The sequence below is a fragment of the Hyperolius riggenbachi genome, chromosome 3 (genome assembly GCF_040937935.1).
Source record: "Hyperolius riggenbachi isolate aHypRig1 chromosome 3, aHypRig1.pri, whole genome shotgun sequence".
Classification (NCBI taxonomy): Eukaryota; Metazoa; Chordata; class Amphibia; order Anura; family Hyperoliidae; genus Hyperolius; species Hyperolius riggenbachi.
In genome coordinates, this window is record NC_090648.1 from 419,804,507 (window position 1) to 419,829,672 (window position 25,166).

Sequence of the window (25,166 nt, forward strand, 5' to 3'; positions counted from 1 at the left end):
AGGCTCATTAGGACCGAGCCTTCCCTCTCCTTAGGTGAGTATCTGACTTTTTTATTTTTAAAGTGGTACCCATTCACTTTAAGAGTCATATTCTTTCATGTCCAATAAAGAAATAAACGGTATTAGAATATTACTTTTTTCTGTGTTTAACCACTTCACATCCAGACCTTGTTTCCCCCTTATGGACCAGTGCAATTATAGCCAGATGTGCCCTCTGGATTAGTGTGTGCACTCAGGATTAGTCCCCCCCCTCCTTATAGCCAGATCTGCACCCAGTATATTTTTTTTCAACCAAAATGGGTATATGTATCCACATTATTTTATTAGTCACCCCAGCTGCACATTTTAACACCTCACCCCACCCCTCACCAGGGGTCCTCAATCCCCCAGTATGGATAGTCAGATATCCCCCCCCCATTCAGGCAGCCCCCTTTGTGGGTAGATCGCAAGCCGTCTCTCTCACCTCACCTCGTTCCTGCGATCAGGCTGCAGCCTGAGCCTCCGTTCCCCGCTCTACATGCAACCCGGTGATGCCCTTAACTGGGTCTGGGCTTGATGACATCATCACATCATCAAGCCGAGATTCGGATATTCTGCATCACGGGGCTGGCTGCAGAGCGGGGAACGGAGGCTCGGGCTGCAGCCTGATCGCAGGGACGAGGTGAGGTGAGAGAGACTGCCAGCAGTTGGATACACCAGCAATTAAAAAAAAATGAGTTTGAGTAAAAACTTAATACTTTTTACCTATTTCATGACATATTTCGTTCTCATTATATTATTTATTATTCTTTATTACAGCTGGATCTGCTTCTCATCCCCCACCTGCACAGCAAGGCCCAGGACGTGCCCCCAGACAGGGCAGGACCCCACCGTCTGCTGCGCAGCCCCAGGACCTGCAGGAAGGAGATGCCCCTGGACCCAGCACCTCCCGGTCTTCCTCCCCAGGCCCCTCGTATCGCAGCCAGCGAGTGGCCAGGCGATTTGCTGGAAGCCTCCAAACTGGTAAAAATATTGCATTGTATAATTAATATGTTTTGGATCAGGATGATACCATTTATTGGCTAACTTCAAAAAACTTAAAAGAGCATGCAAGCTTTCGACTGTAGACTAGAGCCTTCTTCGGGCTTAAATCCTGAATGCTTACAAACAGATGGAATGGACAGCTATATACATGCAACATCCCAAGGGGATACATAATTTTTTTTTACACACAAATACATGTCATTAGGATGCCTTAGTTAGGACACGTGTCAAACTCCAGTCCTGGAGGGCCAGATCCATGCCAATGTTTAGGATGGACTGAGAAAGAGAGGAATGTGTTGTACCTGATGGACCACACCTATCCTGATGCAGACACATCAATTTATTTGAGCTGTGCCAAAAATTTGTGAGGATCTCGGCCCTCGTAGGACCGGTTTGACATCCCTGCCCTAGGGGAAACAGAGCAGAGTTAGTTAGCTGAGAGTACTGTGTAAACAAAAGTGTTATCTCAGCTAACTAACTCTGCTCTGTTTATCTCAGCTAACTAACTCTGCTCTGTTTAAAAAAATGTATCCCCTTGGGATGTTGCATGTATATAGCTGTCCATTCCATCTGTTTGTAAGCATTCAGGATTTAAGCCCGAAGAAGGCTCTACAGTTGAAAGCTTGCATGCTCTTATTCTTTTAAAGGCAACCTACACTGAGAGGGATATGGGTATTTACTTTTAAACCATACCAGTTGCCTGGCAGTCCTGCTGCAGCCAAAGAGATCAGTAGTGGCTGAATCACATACCTGAAACAAGCAGCTAATCCAGTCTGACTTCAGTCAGAGCACCTGATCTGCATGCTTGTTGAGGGGATGTGGCTGAAAGTATTAGAGACACAGGAGCAGCTGGAGAGCCAGGCAACTGGTATTATTTTAAAAGGAATCCTCCGTATCCTTCTCAGTTTAGGTTCCCTTTAAGTTAGCCAATAAATGGTATCATCCTGATCAAAAATGTCTTGCTTTTTTCTGATGGCTAACACGGTACAAAACTCTACTGCTTTCACTGTATAAGTAATATCTCATATTAGGTTAACTACAGTCAGGTCCATTTCCATTACATGCGGTACGATATGGCACACCGCGGGTGTCCTGAGACCATTGCACGGTAATGGTATAGTTTCTATTGCGTTCAGGTTCTGCGGAGCGGTGTAGACTGATCCAAGAATCTTCAGCATGCTGCAGATTCTCGCAGGGCTGCATCTGCGTCCCATCTCCTCTAATCACTTCTGCATTGGGAGATGCGGAAGTGATGCAGCGATGTGGCCGCCTTCGCATTACTTCTATGGTGGAACAGGGCCCTAAATGTTATTGTATAAGCTTTACATTACAGGTTTCTTTTCTTTTTTTTTTGTTTACATGTAAAATGTATAATCATTGTATCAATCAGGTTAACCTATTTTACCTATTCTTTCTACAGTTCCACTATCCACTCACTTACTAGTGAGACGGGAACTAAGGAGGCTGAAGGCAAGGGTGAGAAGGCATGAGACAGGAGTGCCGGTCCGGGAGTTCAATCTCCTACAGCAGCAGGTCCTGGAGCTGCGGGAAAAATTGGCCCGGTAGGACGAGATAAATGCCCAATTAATGGGCACCGGGGGCAGGCGTGATGCCTAATCTTTTATACATAATTATTGTAAAAATGAAGCCATTTTTTATTACATTATTTTCACTGGAGTTCCTCTTTAATGACAGTATGTTTGTTTATGCTGAAGTTCCCCTTTAAAGTTTTTTTTTTCTGCTATATGGTACTGTGGAGTGTGGACCGTTATATTTTTACTAAAAAAAAAAAAAAATGTGCCTGTTGCAAAACAAAAAATATATATATATATATACACACGTTGCAAACCAAAAAAAATAAATGTTTTTCATAAACAAGTATACGTTTCTTCTCTTTTGTTGTACGATCTCTGACACTGACACATTGTGTTGGACTAAATAATCACAAAAGAAATGCAATGACATTGTTAGTACAATGCATTTCTGAAACATATTTTTATGCAGAATGCTTAGTTGTATGTGTCACATTGCTTGTGATGCAATCCCTTCATTTTTTAGATCTTGAATGTCCAACACAAAGCACCAGTGTGAAAAATTTACAGTGTGAAGAGTATATGTAGCAATTATTCATTGCTTTTTAGTTCTCTTTTACAGCGCATGCGCCGGCTCAGTCTCCTCTAATTTCTTCCTCCCTTCTGCGTGGCCCGTGTCATAGTGCACGGAACTATGATGCGCTGCAGAGAGTCGGAAATAATTAGAGGAGACAAAGCCTGCGCATGCGCTGTAAGGACACACAGACATCATTTTTCAGGTTGCAGCTCTACTTTCTGTAGGAGCTATGATTTCAATAGCATTGAGAGCGGGCATACCGGGATGGACATGGATTAAGAGAGGGAGTGTATACTCTTCATATACACCTGGGTATACATTTTTTTTTTTGGGGGGGGGGGGAGTTTGGACTGGTTTGCAGGCTTTAAAATACTTACCAAGCCTCCAGCAACGTTTTGTAGCCTTTCTGAAGCTCCTAGCATGCTCCTAGTGGTTTTCCGACGTCCTCTGTGCACGGCAGCAGGCGTATCACTTGACTCTAGGCAGGTCAGGTAACACGCCGGCTTCCATGCAAGGAGGATGGCAGAAAGCCACTAGGAGTTTCAGGAGGGCTGCAAGATGTTGCTGAAGGTTCAGTGAGAATTTTGGAGTAGGTGTGTGTTCTTTCTGCTGGCGGTTCAAGGAACCGACAAGGACATGAATACGGCATCAGGTGATCCCAGCTGGTGGGGGATATTGGGGACATATATATATATTTATATATATATATATAAAAACATCTGATAATATATCTGTATGCATGTACAGTATATCTGATATGCATAGAAATACAGGGAGCCAGACCTCTCCCTCCAGTTAAATATACATAGCCAGACCTGCACCCCTCCCTCCCAGTAATTCATAGGTAGCCAGACCTCTCCCCTCCCCCCAAGAAATTCATAGGTAACCAGACCTGAACCCCTTCAACCCTCCCCCCTGTAAATCATAGGTAACCAGACCTGAACCCCTTCCACCCCCCCCCCCCACTAATTCATAGGTAACCAGACCTAAACCCCTTCCACCCTCCTCCCAGAAATTCATAGGTAACCATACCTGAACCCCTTCCCACCCTCCCCCCAGAAATTCATAGGTAACCAGACCAGATATTCATAGGTAACCAGACCTGAACCCCTTCCACCCTCCCCCCTGTAAATCCTAGGTAACCAGACCTGAACCCCTTCCACCCTCCCCCCCAGAAATTCATAGGTAACCAGACCTGAACCCCTTCCACCTCCCGCCCCACTAATTCATAGGTAACCAGACCTGAACCCCTTCCACCCTCCCCCCAGAAATTCATAGGTAACCAGACCTGAACCCCTTCCACCCCCCGCCCCACTAATTCATAGGTAACCAGACCTAAACCCCTTCCACCCTCCTCCCAGAAATTCATAGGTAACCAGACCTGAACCCCTTCCACCCTCCCCCTAGAAATTCATAGGTAACCAGACCTGAACCCCTTCCACCCTCCCCCCTGTAAATCCTAGGTAACCAGACCTGAACCCCTTCCACCCTCCCCCCTGTAAATCCTAGGTAACCAGACCTGAACCCCTTCCACCCTCCCCCCAGAAATTCATAGGTTACCAGACCTGAACCCCTTCCACCTCCCGCCCCACTAATTCATAGGTAACCAGACCTGAACCCCTTCCACCCTCCCCCCAGAAATTCATAGGTAACCAGACCTGAACCCCTTCCACCCCCCGCCCCACTAATTCATAGGTAACCAGACCTAAACCCCTTCCACCCTCCTCCCAGAAATGCATAGGTAACCATACCTGAACCCCTTCCACCCTCCCCCCAGAAATTCATAGGTAACCAGACCGGAACCCCTTCCACCCTCCCCCCTGTAAATCCTAGGTAACCAGACCTGAACCCCTTCCACCCCCCCCCCCCCCCCACTAATTCATAGGTAACCAGACCTAAACCCCTTCCACCCTCCTCCCAGAAATTCATAGATAACCAGACCTGAACCCCTTCCACCCTCCCCCCAGAAATTCAGTTTCAGTTTATTTTATTTTTTTTGGGAGTGCTTCATGACAGTGGGAACACTGCTATCTATAATCAAAAGAAGGTGGTAAATTATAATAAAAAGTGTAGAGTACCCTAACGGTGGGGACACCAAAGAAATTGAACAGGAACAGGTGAGTATTTTTTTTTTTTTGTGGAGTGCTCTCTGACAGTGGGAACACTACTATCTATAATCAAAAGAAGGTGGTAAATTATAATAAAAAATGTGGAGTACCCTAACGGTGGGGACACCCAAGAAATTGAACAGGAACAGGTGAGTATTTTTTTTTTTTTTTTGTGGAGTGCTCCCTGACAGTGGGAACACTGCTATCTATAATCAAAAGAAGGTGGTACATTATAATAAAAAGTGTGGAGTACCCTAACGGTGGGGACACCAAAAAAATTGAACAGGAACAGGTGAGTATTTTTTTTTTTTTTTTTTTGTGTGGAGTGCTCCCTGACAGTGGAAACACTACTATCTATAATCAAAAGAAGGTGGTAAATTATAATAAAAAGTGTGGAGTACCCTAACGGTGGGGACACCCAAGAAATTGAACAGGAACAGGTGAGTATTTTTGTATTTTTTTTTTTTTTTTGTGGAGTGCTCCCTGACAGTGGGAACACTACTATCTATAATCAAAAGAAGGTGGTAAATTATAATAAAAAGTGTGGAGTACCCTAACAGTGTGGACACCCAAAAAACTCAACAGGAACAGGTGAGTAGTAATGTATTTTTTTCCGGTGTGCTCTCTGACAGTGGGAACACTACTATCTATAATCAAAAGAAGGTGGTAAATTATTTAAAAAAGTGCGGTGCACCCTAACGGTGGGGACACCAAGAAACTGAACAAGAAAAAGGTGAGTAGTAGTCAGCAGAAGCCTTTTTGGTGGCAGGTAGTAGGCAAAGTCCTAGCTTGTGGCCCTGAGAGGAGCAGCAGCTCAGTCATATAGTAAGTTGACCATCACCCTCAGTAAGCCCAAGCCATTTTGGTGGCAGGTAGTAGGCAAAGTCCTAGCTTGTGGCCCTGAGAGGAGCAGTGGTTCAGTCACACAGAAAGTTGACCATCACCCTCAGTCAGCCCAAGACATTTTGGTGGCAGGTAGTAGGCAAAGTCCTAGCTTGTGGCCCTGAGAGGAGCAGCGGCTCAGTCATACAGAAAGTTGACCATCACCCTCAGTCACCACAAGCCATTTTGGTGGCAGGTAGTAGGCAAAGTCCTAGCTTGTGGCCCTGAGAGGAGCAGTGGCTCAGTCATACAGAAAGTTGACCATCACCCTCAGTCAGCCCAAGCCATTTTGGTGGCAGGTAGTAGGCAAAGTCCTAGCTTGTGGCCCTGAGAGGAGCAGCGGCTCAGTCATATAGTAAGTTGACCATCACCCTCAGTAAGCCCAAGCCATTTTGGTGGCAGGTAGTAGGCAAAGTCCTAGCTTGTGGCCCTGAGAGGAGCAGCGGCTCAGTCATACAGAAAGTTGACCATCACCCTCAGTCACCACAAGCCATTTTGGTGGCAGGTAGTAGTGTTGGGCGAACACCTGGATGTTCGGGTTCGGGCCGAACAGGCCGAACATGGGCCAGATGTTCGGCATGTTCGGCCCGAACGCCGAACTCAATGGGAGTCAATGGGACCCCCGAACATGCCCATTTTGGGGGCCCTATGGGGTCGCAGGCATAAGGGGGGAGCATGCCCCGGTCGCGGGGGGGGGTCGGAAATTCCCCCCACCCCCTCCGCTAGCGCTCCCCCCTCCGCCCGCTTCCCCATAAAAAAAGTTTAAAGCAAGTTCAATAGTACCTGGGCTGGTGGCACTGGCTGGCAGTGGAGTGAGGAGGAGGAGGAGTCCGAGTAGCAGAGTGACGTTGAGGCCGGGCAGCGGGCGGTTCAGCGCTAGTACCCTTGTGGTACTTCCGCCCTTTCTCTGACCTCACGTCCTCTGCGTGATGACGCATACGAGGACGTGAGGTCAGAGAAAGGGCGGAAGTACCACAAGGGTACTAGCGCTGAACCGCCCGCTGCCCGGCCTCAACGTCACTCTGCTACTCGGACTCCTCCTCCTCCTCACTCCACTGCCAGCCAGTGCCACCAGGTACTATTGAACTTGCTTTAAACTTTTTGTATGGGGAAGCGGGCAGAGGGGGGAGCGCTAGCGGAGGGGGTGGGGGGAATTTCCGACCCCCCCCCGCGATCGGGGCATGCTCCCCCCTTATGCCTGCGACCCCATGGGGGGCAGTATTCGGCCGAACAGGGCCCTGTTCGGCCGAACAGGGGCCCTGTTCGGCCATGCATTCAGCAGTTCGGCGAACCCCGAACAGTTTGGCCGAACACCACCAGGTGTTCGGCCGAACTCGAATCATCAAAGGTGGAAGACCAATAAACAAAACAGCAGCAACATCAGGGACACCAGTAAACATAGCAGGACATAGCAGTGCTCCATGAGGGTAGGAACACTGAAATACTTTTGCAGCAGGAGCAGAAAAAAATGAAATTGTGCAGTGCACTGTAACGGTGTGAGCAACAATATCAATAAAAGTTTTTTTTTTTTTTTGGGGGGGGGGGGGGGGGTCAACCATAGAGCTCCATAAAAGTGGGAAGACTGCTGTACCTTTGAATCAAATTGTGCAGTGCACATTTGCACAATAATGTTGGGAACACAACTGAACATTAAATATTTAATGTTATCTTATAGACACATAGGTATATCAGAGGGAGTTGAAAGCGATCTCATTCAGTTTCTGTCTCTGCGGGCAGGGGCTGAGTATTCACCATCAATCCAGGACTGATTCATTTTTAAGAAGGTCAGTCTGTTCACTGAATCTGTAGACAAACAGGATCGCTTTTCAGTAACCACCCCACCTGCCGCACTGAATGCACGCTCAGAAATGACGCTGGAAGCCGGGCATGCCAGAAGTTGAAGCGCATACTGCGCCAGCTCGGGACAGGTTTCCAGTCTGGCGGACCAAAATTCCATAGGGTCCTCTGTGCGCATACTGTCAGATGCACCAAGTGACCCCATGTAATCACTGAGCATGCGGCTCACCCGCTGGTGAAAACTTCCTTCTACTGTTCTTGTTGTTATTGTTGGACGCTCAGAGAAGTAAAAGTTTCTCATTGCTCCAAAAAGGTCTCCAGGAAGAATGGGTCTGCTAGGCTCAGCTACTTGCTGGGTGCGATGAGTGGGGATAGCTGTGATCTCAGACTGTGGAAAGGCCTCCTGCACATGACGTATTAGGGCCTGCTGCAGCTCACGCATCCTCTCCTGCTGCCGGCTTGGTGGAATGAACTGACCCAGTTTCCCCTTGCATCGAGGGTCTAAAAGGGCGGCCAACCATTAGTCATCCCTCTCCTTAATGTTTTGGATCCGGGGATCTCTGCGTAAGCATTTCAACATATGAACAGCCATGGGGAAGAGATGAGCCTGCGCCTCCAAATCATCCGGTCTGCTAAACACATCAAAATCCTCTGACTGCTGCTGCTGCTCGTCCTGCCTTCCAATGTCTACCCACCCATGAACCACAGATGCCGCACTGGCCTGCTCTCCCTCCTCACAATGGTCAGGCACCTCAAGTAAGTCCCGCGTGAAAGTAAGCTCCTCCTCCTCCTCATGTGCCTGAGTCTGGGTGGCTTGGAGCAAGCTTTGTTGTTCAAGCTCATCAAGCGCATCCTCCCCAGCTGTCATCAGGCTACTCAGACTCTCGTCCAGCATGTACACGAGAGGGATCACTTCGCTGATACAGACTTGTGCCCCACTTACGAATGTTGTAGCCTGATCGAATGGGGACAAGACACGGCAGACTTGATACATCAGCCGCCACTCTTCCTGGGTGAATCGGGCAGGTGCGCCCTGGGTGCCATGTCCTCCTCGGAGGTACTCTGCAACCGCCTTTTTCTGCTCGCACAACTTATTCAGCATGCGAAGTGTGGAGTTCCACCGTGTTGCACTATCTGCAATGAGCCTATGGGGGGGGGCAGGCCATGTTTCTCCTGCAATTTAGACAGCGAATCTTTGGCATTTGAAGAATAACGTAACTTCGATACAACTCTTCTTGCATGCTGCACCACATCACTCAAACCTGGGTAGGTGCGTAAAAAGCGCTGCACCACCAGGTTGAGTATGTGGGCAAAACATGGCACATGGGGGATGTTGCCCTGATTCAGGGCGGCAATCAGATTTGCTGCGTTGTCACATACAACATGACCAGCCTGGAGTCTTCTTGGGGTCAGCCACTTCTGCACCTGTCCATTGATAATGGCCAGGACATTTGGTGCAGTAAGTCTCTGCTGCTCAACGCTGACTAAGCCCAGAACCGCCTGACAGCGTCGATGTACCACTCTGCTGTGGCCAGTCCCACGGGCACGCTTACTGGGTAGCTCAGCTGTAGCGGTTGCGACATGACTAGAGGCAAGTGTGGAACTGTTCCCCTTGACACCACGGGGTGGCGCTACCAGCTCATTGGCCGCCCCAGGACTGGAACCCTCCTGTTGACATTGGAGGGTGACCCAATGTGCCGTAAAGGACATATAACGTCCCTGGCCATGACTGCTGGTCCAGCAATCCGTCATGAGATGTACCCTGTTGCCTACAGATAAGTCAAGGGACAGGGTCACATTATCCACAGTGTGGCGATACAGGTCAGGTATTGCTGTCCTAGCAAAAAAAATGGTGGCTGGGGATCCGCCATTCTGGTATGCCAAACCTCAGCAGCTCGCGAATGGCTGTACCCTCCTCTACAAGACTGTAGGGCAATAACTGCTGGACCATAGCCTGTGACAGCAGCCCATTCAGCCTCCGGATCCTGCTGTGATGGGAAGGCAGTGGCTTTGTCGACCTTATCGACTCAGTAATTAAGGGCTGGGTGCTGTGAGCCACTGACGAGAAACGTGCAATTGAGGTAGCTGACATGTGGCCTCTACTGCCAGACTGTGTTGCGGAGTGAAGGCAGGGAACAGGGGTGCCGATGTCAGAACCTGAATGGGAAGAAGGATGGGGCACTGTGCGGGGTATTTTACCCATTGCTTCCTGAACAAGCTGATTTTCTCTCTTATGCTTTTTTATGTGGGAGAGTGGTCCACCTGTGCCCGCTCTTGACAAGTCCTTCCCTATACGCACCTTATGACCACAAATGTTGCATATGACAATGTGGGGATCAGATTCATCAACGGTAAAGTACTTCCAAACTGGGGCTTTCTTAGATGATTTTTTAACTGGTTTTTCAGTCTCAGGCACAACAATTTGGGAGAGGGTGCTTTCAGATGCAGGCTCAGGCTGTGGCTGCTGCCTCGTTTGAAAAAGCCTACCAGAGGAGCCACTGCTTCCACTAGGTCTCACGGTATGCTGATGCAGCCTCTGCGGCTCTGAATCATCTGAGCTGGCATCATCATGATGTTCAGGCGGGGCATAGTCCCTATCCAGATCATCGTCACTACATCCCTTATAAGAACCCAGCTCATCATCATCAGGATAATTGGGAGAAAGAAGGTTGGGAGAGCCCTCATCCTGGATGTTATGTTCTCCCATTGAGGACTGAGACTGATCGCGGGCAGGGTACAAGTTGTCATCATGATCATCACCCGCCAATCCCTCATTGATAACATTCTGAGGTTCATTAAAAAAATTCTGGGCATCAGACTCTAGGTTTATGTCGGACTGCGAAAGAGCTTTGTCCACAAGGTCTGCAATATGTGCAGTATATGGAAGTGAAGGCTCATTTTGGATGTTGGTGGCAGATCTTTGAGCAGGCATGGGTGTGCTGCTGGTACTTAGTGTTGGGCGAACACCTGGATGTTCGGGTTCGGGCCGAACAGGCCGAACATGGGCCAGATGTTCGGCATGTTCGGCCCGAACGCCGAACTCAATGGGAGTCAATGGGACCCCCGAACATGCCCATTTTGGGGGCCCTATGGGGTCGCAGGCATAAGGGGGGAGCATGCCCCGGTCGCGGGGGGGGTCGGAAATTCCCCCCACCCCCTCCGCTAGCGCTCCCCCCTCTGCCCGCTTCCCCATACAAAAAGTTTAAATCAAGTTCAATAGTACCTGGGCTGGTGGCATTGGCTGGCAGTGGAGTGAGGAGGAGGAGGAGTCCGAATAGCAGAGTGACGTTGAGGCCGGGCAGCGGGCGGTTCAGCGCTAGTACCCTTGTGGTACTTCCGCCCTTTCTCTGACCTCACGTCCTCTGCGTGATGACGCATACGAGGGTACGCGTGATGCGTACCCTCGTATGCAGAGGACGTGAGGTCAGAGAAAGGGCGGAAGTACCACAACCGCCCGCTGCCCGGCCTCAACGTCACTCTGCTACTCGGACTCCTCCTCCTCCTCACTCCACTGCCAGCCAATGCCACCAGCCCAGGTACACTACTATTGAACTTGATTTAAACTTTTTTTATGGGGAAGCGGGCAGAGGGGGGAGCGCTAGCGGAGGGGGTGGGGGGAATTTCCGACCCCCCCCGCGATCGGGGCATGCTCCCCCCTTATGCCTGCGACCCCATAGGGGGGCCGTATTGCGGCCTGTTCGGCCGAACAGGGCCCTGTTCGCCCGAACAGGGGCCCTGTTCGGCCCTGTTCGGGGGCATACAGAAGTTCGGGGCGAACCCGAACTTAAAAGGCCGAACACCATCAGGTGTTCGGCCGAACTCGAACATCACCCGAACAGGGTGATGTTCTGCAGAACCCGAACAGTGGCGAACACTGTTCGCCCAACACTACTGGTACTGCTGCTACTCTCCAGGGCCTGAAGATTGGGGGACTGAGAACCGCTATCTCTCGTCACAAACTCCACAATATCATCAGCCTGGCTCTCCATAATGGGGCGTCGTGGGCCCTTCATCATCCTTGAATCGCGCATAAGGTTGTAGACTTTTTTTGGAGTTACATCTTCACTCCTCACTGTGCCTGTTGAGGATTGGCCACTACCTCGCACTGATTGTCCACTACCAACTGACTGTCCCCTGCCAGTTTTGGACTGACCCCTGCCGGGTACAGTGCATCCCCTGCTTGGTGCAGAGCGTCCCCTTCCTGCTGTGAAATAGGGATGTACTTTTTGGGCTGCTGGTTCTTGATCACTGCCTGTCAAGGTGTCAAACAAACATCTTTTTGCAGTGGTTTCAATTCCTCGGCCACGGGAACGGCCTGCTCCACCTCTGCCAGACATAGTAGGGAATATGTTCAGCAAGTGCCAAACGTTATTGTTTAACTTAAATGTAGGGGAAAGTGACAAATGATAAACGTATAAAAGAAAAAAAAAATAAATCAAATTAAAATTTCAATGCAATGAGAGAGGAGAGGACTGGAGAGCTAGTCCAAATTATATATCAATTGCTTTGGGACAACGCACTTGAAATAAATTCCCCCACAAAAAAAATGAAAATAAAATTCAATCAAATCAAATAATTGAAGTGATAAAAAAAAAAAACACACACAAATACAATTCACTCTCAGCACACGATCCCTGAATCTAACTGATTTCACTCTATTACATATCACAGGCCCTCTCTGGTCTCTACAATCTACACGCTTTCACTGTAAAATCACAAGCTCTGTAATCAGTTTTCCCTGCCTCTAACACTAAACAACAGAATTCTAACCCTAAACAAAGCCCTAACTACAATAATCAACTTCCTAACACAGGCGTACAATGAAACAGATCAAAGATCTAAGAAAATGCAATAGAATTGCACTTAATAATATGGATGTGTAACTGTATCACTCTCTGTCTCACTCCTTCTCCTCAGAAAGTGAAAGCAACCCACAAAGAACACAGATCATGGCTGACAGCTTATATACTAAAGGGCGGGAGAAGATACTATTGGTTGCTTAGGATGTAGCTCCCAAACAAACTTGATAACTGATTGGCTACTCCTAGAAAAGGGGAGTTGTGCCTACGAAATTACGCGTAAAATTACGCGTAATTTTGCCGTAAAATTACGCATGCCTACGCTATTACGGTAGACGGCGTAATTACAATACCGCTTTACGACTTACGCGTATATACTTACGCGTAGACAGTAAATTACGCGTAGCGCTTACGTGTAAAATAGCGGTAAATTACGGTGCGTAATTACGCGCATGCGTAATTTCGGCCCAGCACTGCGACAGACAGACAGAACAGGCAATACAAATAATACAATCCTGACTGCTCTAGCAAGGATGCCTAGTGCAGTCCCAAGAATTACTCTAAGCTAATCTTCAAACAATAAGCATGGCTGACACTCCAGGAGTGTTTCACAGGACAAACCGTTATGACCAGTGAAGGTCTGTGATATCACATGGTATTTATAGTACAAACCTCCAGAGGATGTGGCTAGGAAATTTGCATGACCAACGTATGCAAATTCCCCAGCAGCAGCAAGCTGCAAAACTGACAAAAGGTCTCTTTTCCAGAGACCTGCAGCATGCAGACCTGAACAGTGGTCAAAAGGCTGCCTGCGCAGGCAGCCGAGCGGATCATCACAAGTCCCTACCATAGTCCTATGCTATGTATGTATTGTGTAGTGCATGTATTAGAGCCAATTTAGGGGAAGCCAATTAACGTATCTGTATGTTTTGGGGATGTGGGAGGAAACTGGAGTGACCGGAAGAAACCCACGCAGACATGGGGAGAACATACAAACTCCTTGCAGATGTTGACCTGGCTGCAAAGCTAAAGTTCTAACCACTACAACACTGTGCCACCCACATGAAATTAATGCGAGTTTTCAGGTTCCAAACCATGCATTGCTGAAGTTGATTAACAACACTAAATATGATTAAGACAGTTCATTAATTACTTTTTAAATATTTTAAATACAAGCAAGCTAGTACAGTCAGCCTTCATATTTTTTGTATATGTATCACAGACTCCCCAGTCTATTATCGTTTTAATCCGTCTTTTATCACCTCATATTTTTAGTATTGACTTGGTTAAGGTTGTTTAGATTGGACATTTATTGAGGTTTGAATTGGTACCTACAACAAAGCTTGAAAATTCCACATGGCCTTTAACAAAACATAAAAGGCTTTCAATTGATAGAGAGGACATGCTTCAGCTCTGGACAGCTTGCTTGATTTTTATCACTCTAAAAGTATTTATTTTACAAGCTAAAGTAAGAGAATTTTCTCTCTCTTTTTTTACTGATTACCCATCTGCTTACCTCAGTCATGTTGTCCTCATAGAAAGGTTGTTATCTTAAAAATCAAATTACAGATACAAAAAGCCTGCTACTCTATAAATCACAAAAAAAAGCTAATATACACATACTACAGTAGGAATGCTAGCCATATTGCAAGCAGCAAGCAAGTGTTATATTCATTCTATAATCTTAGTTATCTGTGTATGTTGCTCTACACAGGTACCACAGATATGCAGTTTCTTACCACAGTTGATGATAGATAGGTTTAATATTGTTCATAATGCTTATGTAATATTGTATTTTACATTTGTAGAAGGAGAACTAACAGTAAGTTAAAAAAAAATTACATATATATTTGTATTTTATTATGCATTTGTATTTCTAGCATTAGCAGAAAAAAATTATTATTTTTAAAGGGACCCGGAACAGAGACTAAATATGGAATACTGCACCTATCTGGAGCTTCCTCCTGCCCACCGTGGTTCCTCAGTTTCCTCTGGTTCCCCTCTGTCCTCTCACTGTTGGCTCCACTAGGTGCGCGACTTCAATGGTAGTTGTGCGCAACTGTGCATACGTGGCCCTTCTGCGCCACCGGCTCAATCAGGCGCCCATCACTGTGAGCGTTCTGCACATGCGTAGTTCATTCTTTCAAGAACCTGGCATGCGCAGAATGACCATGGCGATGGGCGAATGATCATGCCAGGGGTGGGGATGGGCCATGCATGTACAGTTGCACACAACTCCCACCGAAGTTGCGCACCTAACTGAGCTGCCAGCAGGAGGATGGAGGGGAACCAGAGGACGCTGAGGGACCTCGTAGGCTATGGGGTGCTTTAGGAAGCCCCAGGTAATTGCAGTATTCCATTTTTAGGCTCTGCCCTTTAAGGAATCATTTTTATTGACTTTTTCGGGGGCATAAAATAGAGAAATACAATAAGAACAAGTGAATCCTCCACCTTTCTCAATGCCCCTACTCCTACCCATGTCGCTCCCCATGTTTTGAGGGTTGTGCTAAATTAGACCCAACCCCAGAACTGAGGTTCTTTCCTATGTGCACACAACATCTTTCCTCAAAGAAATGCAAGCATATAAGATAAGTTCCCTTGCAAAACCCATGCCAATACCATATTGGGCTCAATTCATACAGCATTGCAGTAAAGCTAAAAACATCTGATTTTGTCAAACATTTGTCAATTCAGAAAAGTTGTTACCTAATGGAAAAATGGAAAAGTAAAATTACTGACTTTTGAGGTAAATAACTGATGTGTGAGTTTAAAGTGAACCCGAGGTGGGTTTCTGACATGAATATTAGGACACAGAGGCTGGTTCTGCATACAATGCCCAACCTCTGTGTCCGTATAGTGCACCCCCAGGCCGGCCCTGCACTCTGCTGTCCCTTAGTATAAAAACCGCCAGGCTAGTGACACACAGCTTGTCGCTAGCTGGCTGTTTACCTTTGTGCTGCCATTCACCTGCCACTCCCCCGCCTCCTGCATATCGCCACTCCTCGCCTGCGTCCCTTCCCTCCCCGTCTCTGTAAGCTTCATCCAATCAGCTTACAGAGGCGGGGAGGGAAGGGACGCAGCTTGGGGGGGCTGTGCGGGCGATCGTATGGACAGATGTCTGAAATCGTGATGTTGCGAGGAGCAGAGAGGATTGGCTCAGGGGACCTTTGTCCCCTGCAGCCAATCCCCCCTGCTCCCGGCAACATTCCTACCAAAAATAAACACTGTTTTTGTTCAAAAACAATTTTTATTCTTAAATAGAGCTGCCACGCTTCTTCCTGCCACTGATTTCCGCTGCTTACCACTGCATATCATTAGATTTATGAATGGGAACAAATTTCCCATTCATTAATTTCTCCCCTCTTGGCCACCATGATCGCAGGCATCCATTGATGCCTGCGTCACTTCCCTAGTTACAATGTAGCAACACATTTTTTCCTATAGCGTACTTATTGTACATGAATAGGAAGGGCTCAATGTCCCCATCTTGAGGCGAAATAGTAAAATTACACCTACTGTGTTTAGGAAATAAAAATTGTTTAATATGCATGTCAAGAGGGCATATTATTATTAATTTATGGGCTAAAAATTAGTAATGGATGTACTGAAAAATGCACCTTTATTTCCAAATAAAATATTGTCATCATACATTATACTAGGGATATAATTTTAACGTTGCAATAACCAGGACAAATGACCAAGTAAAATGTGTGGATTTTAATTATGGTGGCATGTATTATTTTAAAATGGCCAAAAACTGAGAAATAATGATTTTTTTCCATTTTTTTTCTTATTATTTGCGTTAAAATGCATTTAGAATAAAATTATTCTTAGCATAATGTACCACGCAAAAGCAAGGAGTTTTGAATCAGGATGATACCATTTATTGGCTAACTTAGAGATGGATAAACAGTGAGCTTTCGGCTTATAAAAAGCCTTCGTCAGACTGGTTCCTGACAAATACTGAAAAACACAGACATACAGAGGAGAAACATTCTTTAGCAAACATAAATGTAATTAGTTGTCTTAACTGTTACTGAGGAGGCTTTCCAAGGCATCCTGGCTAAATTGATAAGAATGTTTCTCCTCTGTATGTCAGTGTATATAAGCTGTGTTTTTCAGTATTTGTCAGGAACCATTCTGACAAAGGCTTTTTATAAGCCGAAAGCTCACTGTTTATCCATCTCTAAGTTAGCCAATAAATGGTATCATCCTGATTCAAAACTCCTTGCTTTTACTCATGGCTAACACGGTACAACACTCTACTGCTTGTACCACGCAAAGAAAGCCTAATTGGTGGTGGAACAAACAAGGTACAGATCATTTCTTTGTGATAAAGTTATTGGGGATTGAAAGGGAGGAGGACCGAAATGTGAAAATTCGTCTCGACCATAAAGTGAAAAATACCCACGGGCTGAAGTGGTTAATGCAGCTTGGGCTTGTTTATTACTTGTCAACATAGAAAGGAATGCTTTCTGTATAAGCTCTGGCTTCCATTTTACATGCACTGCAATAATTCTTTAAATACAGAATGTACCACGTGAGTCCCTAAAATACTGAATTAAATACCGTATAGGTAAAATTGTAAATTGCCATTGGCAGTGTTTTCAGTTAATCACCGCATGTGTGAAAATATTAGTGAATACTCATATATTTTTTTTACCACGAGGTAAACTACTGAAATGTAGCTATTTGTTTTTGGGCACTTTTTGTTTATGTAGGAAAATTTATACCAGTATGCTGCTCCATCGACCCCTTAAACTTACAGTCAAGTTGCTAAAATAAGTATGTGGCAGGTGTGTCGTATCCCTTGGAATGTCTTGTTTCGGCAGTTTTTGTTCATAAAAGTTAGTTTATACCAGTATACTGCTCCATAATATACAATAAAATCCCTGTGTCCCAGCTGTCCATGTGTCCTTGTTTTTTGCTACTGCGCAGTAACGGACAGCTGGACGGGACCAGGGAGCGAGGCGGGAGTGCGAGGTGGGCCGGTGCGCGGCGGTTGCATGTGTGCGGGGCAGTTACGTGCTCGCGCAGCGGGAGTGTGCATGCGCACTGGCAGCAGCAGCAGAAAAAAGAACTGGAGCCCGTTTTTAAATGGGCTTGGGTCTACTAGTAGTATATAATTTACTTACATACATCAGATGGCCTGTTACAGTCAAGTAAACCAGTGTAAGCTGTCACATTCAAGATTAAATTTAGACCGATTCATGACCTTCTTGGACTGACTGATATTTTGTGGCATAGCCAGGCAGACGTAGGCCTTCTTATCAGAAAGTGCACAGTTAACTAAAAAAAACATGAAGAAATGAATGTATGAATTTCTATTGTTCTCAATATGAGATCACACTTTTCCTGCATAGACCTTTAACCACAGTATGTTTCTGGACGGAATGGATGGAAACATAGTCAGTAGCAAGAGTTCAGACATATTTAAGGTCAGGATGACATATGCAGTGCTATAAAACATATTCACTCTGAAGTTTTATACTTCATTTTCATTGTCAGGTATCATTGAAATGCATTCAGCATTTTCCAGTATTCTTAACAATGCTAAAAGATTTTCCAGCAAAGTACAATTTTTCGGTAATTCTCCGAAAGTACAGGAAAACATGCGGTATTTCTGCGTTACAGTAAAAATGTCTAAAAATGCAGTATTCTACCAAGAAAAATATACGTGCATGTTGCATTATGGATAAATGGGTTGGTACAACAAAAATGTGACCTGATTTTGGCACCATTCAAGCACTTTCGTACATAGAAGGAAGTATGCTAATACACTTCCTGTGTTGTTTTAGGGCAGGGGAACTTGTATAATGATATCAGGCAGACAATGGAGAAGTTGTAAACATTTCAGACACAACTGAGTGGCAGTAGGTTTTGTAAGGCATTCCATAGATGAAAACAGATGACTATTTTAATGTCAGTAAACTTATCCAGAACTCTTCTGAGTCTGTACATTTTCAGCACCATCACAGAAACACTTATTTGCAGACACCTTCTCCTCTGAATCATCCACAACTGATTCAAAACAATCTCAAAGGTCTCCATTTTCTTCAATCACCTGTTGCATATATGACTTTACCGCCAAGCACAGGCAGGTCTTAAACTGATCACAAAATAACAATGCAATAGGCTAAAAGGTTTTTTTTTTTTTTTAGATCTACATATGTACAGAGGGAGATACCGTCACATCACACTGTGGCAGGGGTTTCACCACAATATCAGCCGTACAGACGTCCCTGATGATCTATTTGAGAAAAGGTAAATAGTTCTCATGGGAAAGGGGGTATTGGCTACTGCTTGGGATGAAGTTCAATCCCTAGTTACAGTTCCTCTTTAAAGGGCACATCCAGGAAGAATAAAAATTAAAAATCCACTTACCTGGGGCTTCCTCCAGCCCCTTGCAGCCATCCTGTGCCCCCGCCGCAGCTCTGCTCCCTGCCGGTGGCCCAAGGTCCTCTCCGGTACAAGAGGCCTACTTGCTCTCCAACTTTAGATGAACATATAAAGTTATAAAGTTTACATCTACTATGGTTTGGAAAGAAAAAGAATAACCTGGGCCCAATTTCACACTGGGGGGTGGGGATTTCAAGACCATGGGCTTGATTCACAAAGCGGTGCTAACCTACTTAGCACGTCTAAAGTCTTTAGACGCGCTAACCAGGGTGCTAAGTAGGTTAGCACCGAATTATCGGATTCAGAAATTCAGTGCTAACCTACTTAGCACCCTGGTTAGCATGTCTAAAGACTTTAGACGTGCTAAGTAGGTTAGCACCGCTTTGTGAATCAAGCCCCATATGTGGAATACGGACCCCGGGGGTGAGAAAATCATCACACATAATTATGTGGTATATTATATACTTTGGCAACTTATTAGGTTTAAAGCAAACTTTAATTTTTGATTTAGATACTCTTTAAGTGAAGTGCCAATCATTATTCTAGGGACTTGGATATAGGATGATCAGCAGTCCCATATATGTGAGTTTAGAAATATAAAAATAATCTTTTTTTGCATGTTAATATGAGGTTAGCACATTAGGTAAAGTATAAAGAGAATCTTCTTTTCATCAATGTAAACGTTGTACCTTTGGACTGTATCTGTAAAAGTGTTAACCTTTGAAGATTGCTGATATTAAAGTGAATGTACAGTTCAGCTCTTATGCGGCTTTTATCTCAGCCAGCTTGAGAAATCTGATGAATGGAACATGCTGCGTCAAAGACACTTTCGTTGCATTAATAGTGTTGGCAGCATTACAAGACAGCACACCAAGGAGACATATGAAGGCATTCAGGCTCCTGCTCCCACAGCACTGGAGACATGAGATGTATAGCCTCATAATGACAGATGTCAGATTGTTTTGTAGAACCAACACAAAAAAAATTCAGCCGTCTTTGAACTAATATGGGAACAAGCAAACAATCTTGTAGGAGAAGTCCTTGATGCTAAGATTAGTTCTGTGCCTTAGGTGATTAGCAGGACATCTTTTCATTTTCAGTAGGAGGGCTGCCTGGCAGCAAATACATTGCTGGAGGAAAGATCACCTTTAAAATAAATGCAGAAGAAAAACAAATTCCATTCTGCATCCTGGTCACTGATATGAAACATTCAATTTACATTTTGTGCAATGAACAAGGAAACCCATGCTTCCAGATCTAAGCAAGTAACTTATGGATAATATGTAAGAAGATCTGAAACTGAAAACTCTGGAAAATGATATATTTGTACTGTTCTGGGTCACCGATGTGACCATGTACGTTGGTGTCCGAGCCACCGATTATGCTGTCTCACCAGTGTGGATTTCTGGTGTGTGGGCAAGTCCTCTGACGGGGGATCAACATGGGTTGTTGGCACATTTGCATAAAGTGCACACCCACAATTGCGGTTTAAGCAGTGTGAAATGCACTAAGAGAGCTGCTGCATTTCTTTTTCGCAGGATGACCTGTATCCTGATCATTTATGACACCTGACTGAACTCTGTTTCCTGCCTTCACCTTTCACCTGTCTGTTCCATTGCTATTTTGCCCAGTCTCTACCTGATCCTCCATTTTTGTTTTATCCTCTATTGCTGACTTCTGCTTGTGATTGACTGTACACTAGTGATGGGCGAACAGTGTTCGCCACTGTTCGGGTTCTGCAGAACATCACCCTGTTCGGGTGATGTCCGAGTTCGTCCGAACACCTAATGGTGTTCGGCCAAACTGTTCGGGTTCGCCCAAACTGCTCAATGGCCGGCCGAACAGGGCCCCTGTTCGGCCGAATACGGGCAGCGAGCGGTTCAGCGGTAGTACCCTTGTGGTACTTCCGCCCTTTCTCTGACCTCACGTCCTCTGCATACGAGGGTACGCGCCACGCGTACCCTCGTATGCGTCATCACGTAGAGGACGTGAGGTCAGAGAAAGGGCGGAAGTACCACAAGGGTACTACCGCTGAACCGCCCGCTGCCCGGCCTCAACGCGTCACTCTCCTACTCGGACTCCTCCTCCTCACTCCACTGCCAGCCACTGGTACTATTTAACTTGCATTAAACTTTTTTTATGGGGAAGCGGGCAGAGGGGGGAGCGCTAGCGGAGGGGGTGGGGGGAATTTCCGACCCCGCGATCGGGGCATGCTCCCCCCTTATGCCTGCGACCCCATAGGGCCCCCAAAATGGGCATGTTCGGGGGTCCCATAGACTTCCATTGAGTTCGGGGTTCGGGCCGAACATGCCGAACATCTGGCCCATGTTCGGCCTGTTCGGCCCGAACCCGAACATCCAGGTGTTCGCCCAACACTACTGTACACCAATCCTTTATTGTTGACTTCTGCCTGGGCTTCACCATTGGCACCATTAGGATCTGCTATATACACCACTGTTCCAGCTTCTGTTTCCTCCTACTTTGTAAGCCTTGTGTGAGCATGTATTAGGTGCTACAATCTGTTACCAGTTTTCAGCCTGTTGAAAGGAAAATTAATCTGTTCCCCACCACCTTTCCAGCGATGCAATTACAGTATTATTTATTTGTGTAGTGCCAACATCTTGCGTACAGAGTACAAATGAAATAGTGGGGAAAATAGATACATGAAAGGTTCAAAACTTTACAACTCTACAATCAGGACATCCAACAATACCAGTACAACTACATACATAGCTGATGATGTGTGCCTTGAGACATCACTAATACTGGTACAAGTTCATATGATAAATTACAGCAAAATAAGAAACACTAGAAGGAGGTCCCTGCTATTGCAAGCTTACAATCTAGGAGGTAGTGGGTTGGAGACATTCGGGTTAGCGGATGACACAGTGAGTTTCCAATGCTACCTATAGCAAATTATAGGCTAGTGCAGTGGTCCTCAAACAAAGGCCCGCGGGCCGAATGCGGCCCCCTGAGGCTTTTTTACTGGCCCCCCACGCACAGAACATATTACTTATAGATACGGTCCACTTCGTCTCTAAATATCAGTAGCCCGTTTATAGAATAGCAGTGCTGATTCCACCCATCCACAGGGAAGCCAGCAAGCAGGCGTTCGCTGGCTTCCAATCCAATTCCACATCAGGTGACACTGCTGTCCTATTGAAAGGCAGGTGTCCCGTGAATGAATAGCTGCTGCTGGGAGTACTCCTCTATGTGTGCGCATGTGTGTGTGTGTGTTTGTGTAGGGGTGGATAATTTGCAGTTCATGCGATTATTGGGGAAAGGGGGTCGTTTGGGGGGGGGGGGGGGCAGCTTTTAAAATATGTATTTTGAACATTGATTGCTTTGTGTGTGGGGGACTGTTTTTCAGGCTGCTGAGAAAAGTGGTTAACAGGTGGAGGGGATAACGTTTTGGTGGCAGAGTATCTGCACATGCTGTGTTGGGGGACATAATATCTGCACATGCTGTTTTGGGGGCATACTATCTGTTCTTTCGGTGTTAGGGGGTATAATATATGCACATGCTGTGTTGGGGGGCATACTACCTGCGAATGCTGTGTTGGGGGCATACTGTCTGCACGTGCTGTATTGGGGGGGCATACTTTTCTGCACATGCTGTGTTGTGAGTTATACTATCTGCACATGCTGTGTTGGGGGGCATACTATCTGCACATGCTGTGTTGGGGGGCATACTATCTGCAAATGCTGTGTGGGGGCATACTATCTGCACATGCTGTGTTGGGGGGCATACTGTCTGCACATGCTGTGTTGGGGGGCATACTGTCTGCACATGCTTTGTTGGGGGGCATACTGTCTGCACATGCTGTGTTGGGGGGCATACTGTCTGCACATGCTGTGTTGGGGGCATACTGTCTGCACATGCTGTGTTGGGGGGCATACTGTCTGCACATGCTGTGTTGAGGGCATACTATCTGCAAATGCTGTGTTGGGGGTTATACTATCTGAACTTGCTGTGTTGGGGGCATACTATCTGCAAATGCTATAATAATAATGGCAGTATTTGCACAGCGCCTTTCTCCTGTCAGACTCAAAGCGCTTGCGAGGCAGCCACTAGAGCGCACTCAGTAGGCAGTAGCAGTGTTAGGGAGTCTTGCCCAATGAACTCCTTACTGAATTACTGGCTTACTGAACAGGTAGAGCCAAGATTCGAACCCTGGCCTCCCGTGTCAGAGGCAGAGCCCTTAACCAGTACACCATCCAGCCACCGTTGGCTGTTGGGAGTATACTGTTTGCACATGCTGTGTTGGGGGCATACTATCTCCACATGCTGTATTGGGGGCATAATATCTGCACATGCTGTATTGGGGGCATACTATCTGCTTTGGTTAAAAAGGGGACATAAGGGCTGCAGATGTTAACAGGTAATAGTTTACCCTGCCTAGGTTCAATGTAATGTTTTCTACATCATGTTATGTATACTCCAGCCCCCCAGCAGTCTGAAGTATGTTAACCCGGCCCTTGACCGAAAAAGTTTGGGGGCCCCTGGGCTAGTCTGAACACGTGTGTTTTGAGGTTGACAGATCAATACTTTTGATGAAACCCTTGCAGCACAGCAAACTATCATCTAGCTCATGTTCTGAAAGTTACAGCCACTGGCCCATCTGAGACAAGAAGCAATCCGTGAGGTCTTTCTTCACTTCTGAAGTTGTTGCCATTGAACTTAAGTCAACATACTTACTATCCTTCATAAGGTGTGTCTGTGAGAGCTTCATAGTGCCAGGCCTACCAGCTGCTCCCTGAAGAAAGTGTGCTATGCTTCTGTTAAATTTCTGCTAGAGCTACTGCTGCTGTCTAGTTGTCTGATGGGAAAAGAAGACATTCGCAGCTAACTTAGGCATCTCTTCCACTATCCAAAAAATCTCTGCATAAGTGTAACGATTGGTGTCAGCACACAGAGAGAATCTGATTATTGATAATCTTCAGAATCATCAACAATACAGATGTATACCTGATTATGGATGATCTGCAGAATCACCAATAATACAAGTATGATTAACCTCTGGACACCTAATAAAGTGTAAGTGTTTGGTGCAACTGTAGGCTATCTCCCGTGGGGCAGGAGACACAGATAACTTCGGCCAGAGACCACCTGAGGAGCAGGTGGCCCTCGGCTGTGCAGGAACTATCTCCTAAAGAGAGGGGATAGAGATAATCTGGCAGCCAGTGATTCCCTGGGAATCAGACTGTACTGCAGCCAGAGGACTCCTATGGGATAGAGGCCACTGGCTGCACTGCAGGAAGGACTCTCTGAGGAGCAGGAGGTCCTTGCAGCTAACTGACACTTGGTGGAATAGTGTCACGGATAGTACAGACAGACTGAACACTCGAGGGATGAGTGACAGCCAGAAGGGTTGGGCAGGCCAGGTTGGCAACACACGAGCAGATAAGGTACAAAGACAGAAGCCTGATTCAGTAACCGGGTACAGGCAAGGTTGGCAACTGGTAGGCAGATAGGCAGAGGTACCGAATCAGAAAGCAAGAGAGAGGTCGACAGAGCAAATGGTCATAACAGATATAAAGCACATTCCTAGTCTGGGGTGTGAGGTCCTTGGTCTTGACACCCGGGAACTAGTCTAAAGAATAACACAGTATCCTATGCTTGAGTGTGAGGTCCTTGGTCTCAGCATCCTGGAACTAGTCTAAGGTATAACACAGCAATGACACAGTAATCCTAAGCTTGGGTGTGAGGTCCTTGGTCTCAACACCCTGGAACTGGTCTAAAGTATAACACAGTGAATAACAAGAGCGTAATCTGGCTAAGTGTGAATTCCCAAGTCCACCTGGTTCTAACACACTGTAAGATCTGACTGAGGTCTGAGTGCTCACAGGTAGGTATTCGCAACGGCAGACAACCAGCAACTGACAAGCAAGATCTATATATACTACAGCGCACCTCAGCGCCGCCCCCAGCCACTCAGCCAATCAGGAATTCTGCTGGGATCAGCTGATCGTCCTGATCAGCTGATACCTCTCCTGCTGGCATAAATGTCCTGTCTTCTAGCGCGCGCAGCTCTCCATCCGTGTGCAC

The 25,166-nt window shown here is 46.4% G+C and overlaps 1 long non-coding RNA gene across 1 annotated transcript in view; it reads right to left on the reverse strand.

Moving 5' to 3' along the window:
• Positions 1–17,858: 17,858 nt before the first annotated feature.
• The window catches only part of LOC137561622 (uncharacterized), a 97,409-nt gene continuing 90,101 nt past the window's right edge, over positions 17,859–25,166 (reverse strand). The window contains exon 4 of the long non-coding RNA XR_011030073.1: positions 17,859–18,007. This is a non-coding gene — a long non-coding RNA (uncharacterized lncRNA). The remainder of the gene's footprint in view (positions 18,008–25,166) is intronic.